Here is a 13,034-nt window from a genome sequence, read left to right as displayed (position 1 = left end):
ACCTGAACCTCTACCTCCGAAAACGTGGCTTGTATACTACTTAAGATGGACTCATGAAACCATTTAGGGATTGAGGTGCTCCACAATACGACGCCATTTTCCCCCCAATTGTACACAAAACTTGTCTCCTCAACGTCTGAGTCCTTTTTGGTACGGATGTGTGAGTTTACCACACAGCACAACAGTGCACTTAATGGTGGAGTACCATGATCATAAATGATTTTGAGGAGTTATGGTTCCCGACAGGGAGGCATCCTTTCAGAAAATCGTTCACATCTCTGTGCACTCCTTCTGGGTTTTCTACACGAGAAAATGAGATGTGCTCCTCAAATGCGCTATGACTAGCAACTGAGGTCTGCAACCATCCTTTGGGTGAGACCAACTATGGGGTGGATCGAGGTGGTATGTGGCATGGCGTCACATTCCTATGATTTATCAAGAACGGGATGCGGTTGTGTGAGGCCAGTGTGAGAACACAGGCTGCAGAGATGGACATCGTGTAGGGGGACTAGGCATGTCAGTGACTCCTAGCCCTGTCCCAGTTGGTGGCGACATCCTAATAACTGGACGGAGTGTAACAGGAGGGGTGCACACCTGTGGGTCATTTGCCACCCATGCTCGCTAGAGCAATGGTGCAGGTGAGGTAGTGGCGGCGGCGTTGACCCATGATCCAGTTGGTGAGGTTCTATTGACCTGGTGGAGAATAACCGGTGAGACTGAAGCCCACAGCCACCAGAGTGGTGCTGCAGCGCTGGTGGAGGTTGTGGGGACGACAGTGGCAGGGGCAGTGGCGGCTTAGGCAGGTGTGGCTCATGCAGCCATGAGCCTCGTCCTGATGGGCGAGGTGTGTTGCATAGGATCTGCCCTGGGACCCACACCACAGCTTACTGCAGGGATGACAGAATGGATTGCACCCCTGGTAGTGTTGGCTCGCCCAATTTAGAGATAGAATAACAAGAAACATTTACATAACAATGAGCACTTGCCCACGAAAGGCAAAGGTATCGAGTACAAATCTCGGTCCGGCACACAGTTTTAATCCGCCAGGAAGCTTCAACATTTACACTTTATAAACCTCCTGCTGCTGCTGCTGCAAAGAGAGAAAAAACACTGATTATATGTGCTACAAAAAATAAAGATGGGTACATAATTTACCTGAAGAAGCAGTGATGTCACCTTGCCTCCATGATCACATCACATCGCTGAGATCGTCAGGGACCTGACGCTCCTGCCCCCTTTCTTCCACTCACTGTGGCATCTCCTCCATGGGACCAACATGGAGCTATCGGTGTAGCTCACCAATAGCAGCTACGACAATCTATTGACTTCAAAAACAAATTACAACACCACAAAAAATTTATTGGAAATAATGTGTAGTGACATAATATCTGCGATGTGTTTATTGGAGGTGGTGTAACACTACCCTCGACCTCCTCGAAGTCATCTACAACAGAAAGAACACATCGACATAAGAAGTACGCACCTACATGAAATACAACGCTACAGAAAAAAGTTTTAACGAAGATATGGGCTTACATGTCAGACTCACCATTGGAGGCTGCTCTGGGTTTATGCAGGCTCCTAAACCTGCATCCTCTCGCCTCCAGCTACCAATCGTCAGCCAAAATTTCATACCATGAATGCTGCAACAACAAGGAAACTTTTTTCAGCCGTAAATATACTACTTAATTGTTAAACATATGCTATGGAATAAAAAATATGCTTCAATATCTAAACACTTGATATTAAATTTGTTTGAACATACTGGTTTGATAACAACATGCTACAAAATGTATGATGAACACTTGATACTAAATTCGTTTTAACGAAATCTGAACCGTCAGAACCGCTACGGTCGCAGGTTCGAATCTTGCCTCGGGCATGGATGTGTGTGATGTCCTTAGGTTAGTTAGGTTTAAGTAGTTCTAAGTTCTAGGGGACTGATGACCTCAGAAGTTAAGTCCCATAGTGCTCAGAGCCATTTGAACCATTTTGAACCGTCAGAGCAACGAAATAACGAATAATTACATCGAAATCTGAAGACTCAGATCAACGAGAAACACAAACACTTGCTATGAAAATATATACTTACTCAGTAATTCCTCTAAGCACTGCCTCAGACGTTTCCTGCTGCCACTGATGCTACTAATTCCGCTAGAAAACGCTAAACGCTTCATGCGGGTGTTAGATGATAACAATTCGACAAAAGAGATGGATGGATGGATGCACTAACAATGACAACAACTGAAGAGTATATTGGTACTGCCTGCCGATAAGGGGAATGCGACCGTCGTAATGAAGACCGAAGATTATGAGCAAAAGATCCGAGACCTATTAGATCCGACGGCGTACCGAAAACTAAGCGCAGATCCGACGCAGCGTATCACACGGAATACGAATCGATTAATCAAGGCGTCTTCTCTGCCGGCAGACATACAGAGAAACCTGCGCAACACAGAAGCCCTACCACCTCGGCTGTATGGATTACCCAAGATCCATAAGAACAACGTTCCACTGAGACCGATCGTTAGCGCTCCTGGCTCACCAACGTATAAACTGGCGAAACACTTGGCCTCTCTGCTCCAGCCACACGTGGGGAAGACGGACACATACATTAAGGACTCACGACATTTCATTGAGAAGCTGAAGAAACTGAAACTTGCACCAAACGACATCTTGGTCAGCTTTGATGTTGTTTCGTTATTTACGAAAGTGCCACTCAGTGACGCTCTGGAGCACATCGGTTCCATTTTCCCGCAGGACATCAGAAAGCTCTTCCATGCATGTCTCACCACGAGCTATTTCACGTGGAATGGAGATTTCTACGAACAGCTGGAAGGCGTCACCATGGGTAGTCCTCTCAGTCTAGTGGTGGCCAACTTCTTCATGGAACAATTCGAAGCACAGGCACTGGACTCGGCGACTTGCAAACCTAAGGTGTGGTACAGGTACGTCGATGATACTTTCGTGGTGTGGAGCCATGGTGAAGAACAGCTCGGTGACTTCCTAAGACACTTTAACAGCCTCCATGCCAAAATAACATTTACCATGGAAGTAGAAAAGGACAAGAAACTGCCATTTCTAGAAGTGCTGGTCACAAGGGAAGGCGAAAACCTGGGACACAGCGTGTATCGAAAACCGACACACACGGACCGATACCTGCACAAACTGTCAAACCACCACCCGAGCCAGAAAAGAGGCATGATTCATACGCTCGTAACGAGAGCAGGACGAATATGTGAACCGCAACACCTCAAACGAGAAATGCAACACCTGGAAACTGTCCTGAGGAGCAATGGGTACTCCAAAAGTTATATTAGAAGTGTAATAGAGGCAAACACTCGGCGAAGTAAGGAACCAGAAAAAGAAATATCGGGTACGGCCTTTCTGCCATACATTCTCAGAGTGACGGACAGAATCGACCGTATATTGCGCAAACATGGCGTAAAGACGATTTTCAAACCGACAAGGAAGATCAAAGAGTGTCTTAGATCGGCGAAGGAGAAAAGAGACCTACTTGCAATGTCGGGAATATACCGTATACCATGCACATGCGGAAAAATTTATGTCGGAATGAGTGGACGATCTATCAACACCAGGATCAAAGAGCATAAGCGACATTGCAGGTTGGGGCAGGTGGAGAAATCGGCCGTGGCAGAGCACGTAATAAAATTCGCCGACACGGAAGTTCTGGCTGTAGAGAAGCACTATCACACGCGCTTGTTCAGAGAAGCTGTAGAAATACAAAAACACGCGAACAGTTTGAACAAGAAAGGGGAAAGCCTTAAGGTCAACGGATCCTGGCTTCCCGTACTGCAGCGAACGACCGTCGCAGGTAGCAAGAGAAGAACCGCACCGGAAATGACCGCGGAGAAGCCCTCGGACGTTGGCGCGCCAGGTACACATAGTCTGCGCCCGCGAGCTCGGCTCCAGTTCACCACCGGCAATGGAGGGTGAAGCTTTGACAATGCCAGCCACTCGTGCTGGCGAAACGTCAGAAAAATCATTAGATGAACGTCGGCCGAAGAACCCGAGACAGAAACCAATAGGCAGTTTGTCAAGAAGTGGCCACGAAAGCCTTAACAATTTTGTGTCAACTGAAGGTAGTCTCAGACTACAGCAGAATGAAGATGAATGTGCATGGGGTAGGATTTATATAGACTAAAGCTCTGCCTGCTAGTTTGGTAGGAACCAACAGGACCACTTATACAGGGGAAAACCTTGGTCAGCAGATTTTGACATGTTAGGTGTTGTTGTCCTATAGAATGCACGTGCAACAGCAGTCAGTTCTTCTTTCTCCAAAAACGTATTGTTCACAGGGTCAATGTCCCAAGAATGTCTTTGTTAGCAGTCAGCAGTCCACCCCAGAACACCGGTTGTCGGCTGCATCAAATCCAAGGTCATCATTCTTGTGTTCGCATACAACTTCCCCAGATGCCTTTGAAGCAAGCACTTGTATATGGAGACAAGAAACGCACCTTTCTTTGTAGATCTTTCTAGGTAGGTCTTTGAAACTGCAGCAAAAGGTGTTCTGGCTCAAACTCGCTGGGGTCTTGGATGGATCAGAAAGGAAAAGCATCCTTCAGACAAATACAGGAAGTATATTGTTAAGTGAGCACTCTTTCCGGGAAATGACTTTGATGCGACCGCTGCAAGTTGATGGACCACATGAAAGTGAGACTGATGCAACAGCCACAAGACGCAACTTCTGGTCTGTGGGCTGTTGGGACTGGAACAAAAAAAAAAAAAAAAAGGTCCGCAAAAACTGGTCGCAGCCTCTGTCCTTAGGCAGTAATGCACATAACTACGTCATTAGCCAGCTTGACTCTGACACAAGGAGACGTAGGGTGACAGTGCACAGTGGTTGGCGAGTGTTTTACAACATGCAGGGAGTGCTCCCCCTCCTGTGGAAGATGCAAATGTTCTGTGATGCGCGTAGTTATGTTTTTTATTCTGTGATCTTTAACACTGTGTATTGCAATGTTTTTAACTTCGATTTCTTCGCAATACGTACGATTTACCATCTATTTCTGTGCTCGTGATCAGTGTCAGTTCAGTTGCCTGTGATTATTTCTACCTATTACAATGTTTTTAAATACCCATTTTTTTGGCGTTAAGTATGATTGCCAATTTACATGCACGACATCGGTTTAGTTTTTCGTGATTATTTCTACCTATGACCCCTGATAGGCTGGTAATTTCTCAGAGGGGGAGGGGTAATTAATTGATCAGGAGGCAGAAGTGGGGGAGGGTCCACCATCTTGAATAAATTAAAAATGTGCCAGAATGAACATTGTCTCACTATCCCAGTTCTTCCTAAATTAAGCTGTACCAACATTTCCACAGAGATTCTTCTTACCTTACCATTAATGATTATGCATATGGACTGAAATAACTCGAGTCCTAAAGTCTGGTTCAACATAGGTTTGCAGCTGGTAACACTTCCATAGGTTCCTCTCGCTAATACAATTGAGGGTGCAAAATGCTCAGAAGGTTTATTCGTGAAATTATGGCAGGTAGTGCGAGAGCAGGTCCCACTATTTCACAAGATGACCAGTTTATTAACTAACCACTCCCATTCAGCACTAACCTTTTTGCTGTCGTGAGTTTCCTCTTTTTGAAACAAATGACTACTACTATCACCTTATTGTAGCTGGGTACAAGCAATGTGTGTCAGAATGCTGGAAGTACAACTCACGCCTAATCACCTATTTATTTCAATCGTTTCCCGTTTTCTGACCCAACAGTAACTTCACTGCACAAGAGTTCTGACCTTCTCTAACCACCCTCTTCAGACAAACTGTAACGTGTGATTCTGTAACACTTCTGCAACTCCACTTCTTCTATTTCTGTATGCCTCCTCTTGTCTTCTGCAATCAATAACAAAATGGTTCAAATGGCTCTGAGCACTATGGGACTTAACTTCTGAGGTCATCAGTCCCCTAGAACTTAGAACTACTTAAACCTAACTAACCTAAGGACATCACACACATCCATGCCCGAGGTAGGAGTCGAACCTGCGACAGTAGCGGTCGCGCGGTTCCAGACTGTAACGCAGTCAATAACAACCACTGTACCTTTTCACTGACAAACTTTTCAGCATCCCTCACTGAATGGGATACACTTAGGCTACATAACATTGGTACTGTGCCTGCGTCCCTGATACTGGGAAGAAAACTGATATGTAAACGTTTGCTAAATTGGTCCTTTTTTCTAACATGTCTAAGTTAAAATAAAGACGTAAATTTTTAAAAGTAGGTTCCAAAATCAACTCTAATTTTAGTGGTAGCTCCTTTTGCACTTTCCCTAGCCTCTCCAGGTACTGATCCAGTGACGACAAGTTTACTCCTGGTCGCCCTGGAACAGCTTGCTACATAGCTTCGTGCAACTCTGATGCCTGTCTGTGTGTTTCCCAAATATTATTTTCCACCGACTGTAAGCACTTAGTTACCGCTACTTCCTTGTCCCATACTTCCACTTCAGTTGCAGTCACCTAACGTTCTGGTTCACCAGTTCCTCCACAGATTTCGCATAATTCATTACTTCTTTAGTCAGCTTGCTTAGTAACCGAGTATTGTTTAAAAATATTTCTCCAAACTTGCGATTTGCATGGTGTGCCACTTAATCGATGCCTTGTTGCCATTTACCCATTGTTTCACTACTTCCACCATGTCATTCATCCTCCTGATGTCCTCCTCATCAGCCATACTAAACACAGTTTTATAAAATTGATCTCTCGCACCGATCCAATGTCTCCTCCTCCTTGTATGCAGTATAATCCCAAAAACCTGTGTCAATTCTCCCCTCCACTTCTAGCAAGTCCTATGTATCGTCATTCATGCCTTCTTTAAGCACTCTTTGATTCTCCGCACGCTGCCGGAAACTGTCAAATGCGTCCTCTAGTCGTCTCACCACGGTTCCACATCTCTGATGCATTAAGTACCACCTGTATGACCTAGTGGTGACCGGTGACCACCACATTCTCTTGGTTTATGGTTTACAAACAGCAGGTGCTGGCTCTGCAATGCTTCCACTCCAATGATGACCAGTGGCTTGGCTACAGTTTGGAGCATCTTGTCTCCTGATGTACCTAACCTGATAACAGGGATACCCATTACGCTTTCCTCCCACTAAAATCCACTAATGAGTCACAGCACTTCATCTTGCCTACACTAGACATCATGCTATATGTATAACTAACACACATAAGACATAGATCTACTCGTATCTTCTATGTTTTAATACATATGGACTTTCTATCATTGGTTTGTCTAAAATCTCATACTCGCTCCTCTGCACCTTTTCTCTTACCTTTCCTTTCCAGTCTGACTCCCAAATTCCTGGGATAACTTCTGGACTCCCCCGAAACGGTTTCAAATGTCCTACATGTAACTATTATTCTTGTTGGCAACTGAATCTTGACGTTTACTGGTGACGTAGTTTCACAACTTTGTATGGCCCTTGATACCTTGCAATAAATTTCTTCGTCTTCCCTTTGGAGAGTAAGAGATCGATAACATTACCCATTCACCAACTATGCATAGTTGCATTCTTGCTGTATGGCTCACTGTTTGCTCTTGTTTTTTACAGTACCCACATATTAACCTTGTGGACCCTGCTCCATATTTACCTTATAGCCTTCACAAACACTTTCATCGATTCTTCTGTCTTATCCATCTTGATTTTTAACGTATTAAATAGCGAAGGCATCTTACGACCTTATACTACCTCATAAGGTGACACTTCTGCAATCGTGTGATGCTTTGAGTTGTATGCTGAGACCACATACCTTAAATAAATATCTAACATATTCCTTATAGTTATATGCGCCCTTTCCATTCTTCCATTAGCTTGAGGATGTGGAGGACTCATCCTCAATTTCTTCACACGTAATAGCTTACACAATTCCTTAACAAATCCAACAAAAAGTTGATTCCTTGATCTGTCACTATTATTTCATTTACTCAGATTAGATTAGATTAATACTTGTTCCATAGATCATGAATACAACACTTCATAATGATGTGGAATGTGTCAGGTTAATAAAAGATGTCTGTACAAGAAATTACATTACACAAAATATTGCATGACATAAATGTTTAAGTTGGTTTTTTTTCCGTCCCTCAATTTATATCCAAAAATTCAGCCAATGAGTAGAAGGAGTTGTCATCTAGAAATGCTTTTAATTTAATTTTAAATGTTGGTTGACTATCTGTCCGGCTTTTGATGCTGTTTGGTAGGTGACCAAAGAATTTTGTGGCAGCATAATTTACCCCTTTCTGTGCCAAAGTCAGATTTAACCCTGCATAGTGAAGATCATCCTTTCTCCTGGTGTTATAGCTATGCACACTGCTATTACTTTTGAACTGGGTTGGATTATTAACAACAAATTTCATAAGTGAATATATATACTGTGAGGTTACTGTGAGGATCGCTAGATCCTTAAATAGATGCCTGCAGGATGACCGTGGGTGGGCTCCAGCAATTATTCTGATTACACGTTTTTGAGCAATGAATACCTTTCCACTCAACGATGAATTGCCCCAGAATATGATGCCATATGAAAGCAGTGAATGAAAGTAGGCATAGTAAGCTAATTTACTGAGATTCTTATCACTAAAATTTGCAATAACCCTAATAGCACACGTAGATGAACTCAGACGTTTCAGCAGACCATCAATGTGTTGCTTCCAGTTTAACCTCTCATCAATGGACACACCTAAAAATTTTGAAAGTTCTACCTTAGCTGCAGACTTCTGTTCAAAGCCTATATTTATTACTGGAGTTGTGCCATTTGCTGTATGGAACTGTATATAATGTGTTTTATCAAAATTTAAAGAGAGTCCGTTTGCTGAGAACCACTTAATAATTTTGTGAAAAACATCATTTACAATTAAATCACTTAGTTCTTGGTTTTTGGATGTTATTGCTATACTTGTATCATCAGCAAAAAGAACTAACTTTGCATCTTCATCAATGTGGAATGATAAGTCATTAATGTATTTGAAAAACAGTAAAGGACCTAAGACCGAACCCTGTGGAACCCCGTACTTGATAGCCCCCCAGTTTGAGGAATCAGCTGTTGTTTTAACATTACATGAACCACTTATTTCAACTTTCTGCATTCTTCCAGTTAAGTATGAATTAAACCATTTGTGCATTGCCCCCCTCAAACCATAATGATTTAGCTTATCTAAAAGAATTCCATGATTTACACTCAGAACTTCAGTATCCAGTTGTTTACTGGTGCTTGCGCAACTGTTGATGCCTGTTGGTTGGGTATTGCGACCATTTCCACCTATCTTGAAATATGGTCTATAATCATGAGTCAATATTTATCCCTGCAGGTGTATTGTTGAAAGGACTTAAAACGTCAATCCAAAACAACTGAAATGATGCTAGTAATTCAGGTGACCTCTGCAATGGTACTCTCGCCCGACACAAATCCACTCTCTGCACACTGTATGCAATTCTGCACATTCTGGTCCACATCTGGCCTCCTATTCTTCCACCAGTACCTCTCTGCTACCCCCCCCCCCCCCAATGACCTGTTAACACGTGATCATGTTTCTCCTGTAATACTCTATCCCTCGACTTCGCGGCACTGCCACTTATGGTCCCAACTTGATTTCTGCACAGCAGCCCATCCCGTGTACAAAACTGTGATTGTTTACGAAAATGTTTACCTTTACCATACATCTTCTGTGCTGTCTGCCATTCCTTAAGCTCATTAGCACCTCTTTGCAACATGGCTACTTTCCTACTCAAGTTGTCTGCAACCCCTTATTTCTTTCCAGTGGTTATTTCTTTATATACAACCTCAAAATCAAACTCACTCAGTTGCACTTCCCAAAGTGTCAACCTAATGGATAGATCCTTCAACCTGAGCAACGCTTTCAATGCTGCATGATCTGTTATCACTCAAAACATTTTCCCGTAGAGATAATACTTGAAATAGGTGATTCCATAGATAAGGCTCGACATTTCCTTTTTCATTGTGGTATAGTTCCTCTCTGCTGAAATTCATTTATCATGATGTGTAAGCTCCCAGATCCCCCACAGAGTCTGTTATTTGACACAACATACAAGCAAGTGCATGATTCAACCATCACAGGACAGAATGAATTCTTTACTCAAATTCAAAAACACTAAACGTGATGTCAAAGCCACCTTCAGATTCTCAAAAGCACGTTGACAATCCTCTGACCAAACAAATCTTGAACCTTTCTTCAGCTATTACATTAATGGTCTGGCAAGATACGCAAATCCCTCTTCGAATATTCTGTAATAATTTACGACTTCTAGAAATGTTGTAGTTCCTTCATTGATTCAGGCAGCGGAAATTCACTTATAGATTTTACCAATTTTGGGTCTGTCTTAACCTCTTTCTTGCTAATTGTATGACCAAGGTTCCCACCTCTTTCAACAAAAAATTACACTTTTCTGTGCTTAACATTAAATTCATGGCCCTCAGTCTCAGGATTACTTCTCTTAGGCGTCGTATGTGCTGGTCCATATCACTCGCAAAGAGGGCTGTATCATCCAGATACATCACGTATGGCGTGCTTTCAGTCCTCTGAGAATGATATCCAACAAACTCTGAAACATCGCAGGTGCATTCTTTAATTCAAAAGGCCTACTCCTCTATTGATAGTGACTTACAGCGGGGAAAATATTGATTTTGGTCAGTCCTCCAGAGTGAATTTTAGGTGGTGGTAGCCACTCCTAAAGTACATCGTTGAAAAATTCATAATGTTCAGCAGAGGGTAGGTATCAGTTGTAGTCTTAGCATTCACATGTCGATAACTGCAACAAAACCTATATTTCTGTGATCCATTCGCTGATTTCTTGGATACAGACAATTCCAGCCCGCCGTGGGCTGTTACTTTCGTCTATAATTCCCTCTTTCAGCTGCTACTCGGTAAGTTCGTCCAGAATCGGCCGCAAGTACTTCGGGACTTTGTATCGTTTGCGGTAAACAAGTGGTTCATTTCCTGCTGGCGTTCGGTGCTGCGTAATATGCATTGCTGTCATTGGCCCTTTAAGAAAAACAAATCCCTAAATTCCAACACTAACTGCTCCACATGTTCCTTATCACTTCCATTTAGGTGCTTTATCTTCCCTCGTAATGCAGTTTCAGTGGCATTGAGTGAGTGTCCATGGCTGACACCTCTTGTGCCCCGATCTTTCTCCTCCATTTTCAGCTTTGGATGGTAAATTTAGGTAACCTGCGTTGTTTGATTCTTATGGTACTGTTAACGCAAGAATTCAGGAAAGAAATACATTTTAAATCCTGAATGTAAATTTTGTTAAAAAAACTAAGTTTCATATAAGTTTTGTTGAAGAGCTAATTTTATAAATGTACTGTCTAATTCCAAATTTAATCAACAACCGCTTTGTTAACCTTAAATCCTTGACGCTAAAGTTATCTACAAAAGCAGGTACCCTTTTTTCACCATTTACCTCTTGTATGCATATAAACAGTTCTTTTCACTAAGCAATCCACCTGATCCAATACATCGTTTACTTCCAACCGTTCTACCACACACAACATCCCTACCAGTAAGTTAGATATAACATTAACCCAAAGTGAACTGTGTCAACGGAATCTTAGTGTGATTGCTTGCAGTTTAAATGGCTCGTCATATGTGATAGACTCACCCACGACATTCCTACACTGGTAGCAGTTTCCCCTAACTGAAACATTTTTCTGTCAGGCTCCATCATGTGCTGGCGAAGATCGATTTTGGCACAATGCTGATGCAAGAAATCCAACCTAAGACTCGTCCCATTTCCCTCACTCACATGTGACACAATCTCTACACATCGTCCGAACTGAAGTGTACCCAGGTATAAATCTATCTCCACAGATGCCTACAGTATGACATCTCTATCCTCCACTCCATGCAGTGTACACTGTGGTGGGTTCCATTATTTATATGTCATCACAGCACCACTGGGAACCGACACATGTGCTACTCTGTCCAATAAAATCCCACAATTCTTTACCCCTACTGTTCCAATGATCGCACAATCCAATTCTTACTGGGAATTACCATAGGTAAACCTTGCCTTGGGTTCCCTTTGGCCTTTAATAGCTGCTTCTTTCCCAGTCTCCTACCCCTGAAACTATTGTTACCATTATGGTGACCTCTACCGTTCTTCCACTGTCCTGTGGCTGGTGGCATTGCTTCTGCTCATGCCCCGTCCATTTACCCCTGTAAGAACTGATACCTCTGCTCAGCCCCCAAAAAATTACGTCATTCACCATAGCACTTTCTCCCAATCACTTATATTCATCATCCTATCCGCAAATTCTTCTGCTGATTTTACATGCTTCTTTGTTACCACACTTCTCAGACATGTCTGCTTGTATTATCATGCTCATTCATGTGCTTATATTTATGTCATTAATTATTTTGCACCCTGTGTACAGACATGTACTTTTACAGGTCTAATTCAACAAGGATGGGAGAGGTAGGCTGCCTTGGCCTTATGGTGGTGGTGGTTAGTGTTTAACGTCCCGTCGACAATGAGGTCATTAGAGACGGAGCACAAGCTCGGGTTAGGGAAGGATTGGGAAGGAAATCGGCCGTGCCCTTTCAAAGGAACCATCCCGGCATTTGCCTGAAACGATTTAGGGAAATCACGGAAAACCTAAATCAGGATGTCCGGAGATGGGATTGAACCATCGTCCTCCTGAATGCGAGCCCAGTGTGCTAACCACTGCGCCACCTCGCTCGGTTTGGCCTTATGGTAGGAACCACCCCAGCATTTGCCTGAAGTAATTTAGGGAAACCACAGAAAACGTATGTCAGGACAGACATATGAAGATTGGAGCCTCCAACCTCCAAGGTACAATGCCACTCCGTTTAAAACAATGCTACCTCATTCGGTTTATCCATCGTGTACAACACTGTTTTACAAAGAACAGCAAAAGCTAGTGCTACACTGTTTATTTTTTCTCATTCCCATACAGCGTATACACTACACACACTGTGCTCACATTATTTCGTAATGTAACACTACAACAC

The sequence above is a fragment of the Schistocerca americana genome, chromosome 1 (assembly GCF_021461395.2).
Source record: "Schistocerca americana isolate TAMUIC-IGC-003095 chromosome 1, iqSchAmer2.1, whole genome shotgun sequence".
NCBI lineage: Eukaryota > Metazoa > Arthropoda > Insecta > Orthoptera > Acrididae > Schistocerca > Schistocerca americana.
Note: the sequence above shows the minus strand (reverse complement) of the source record.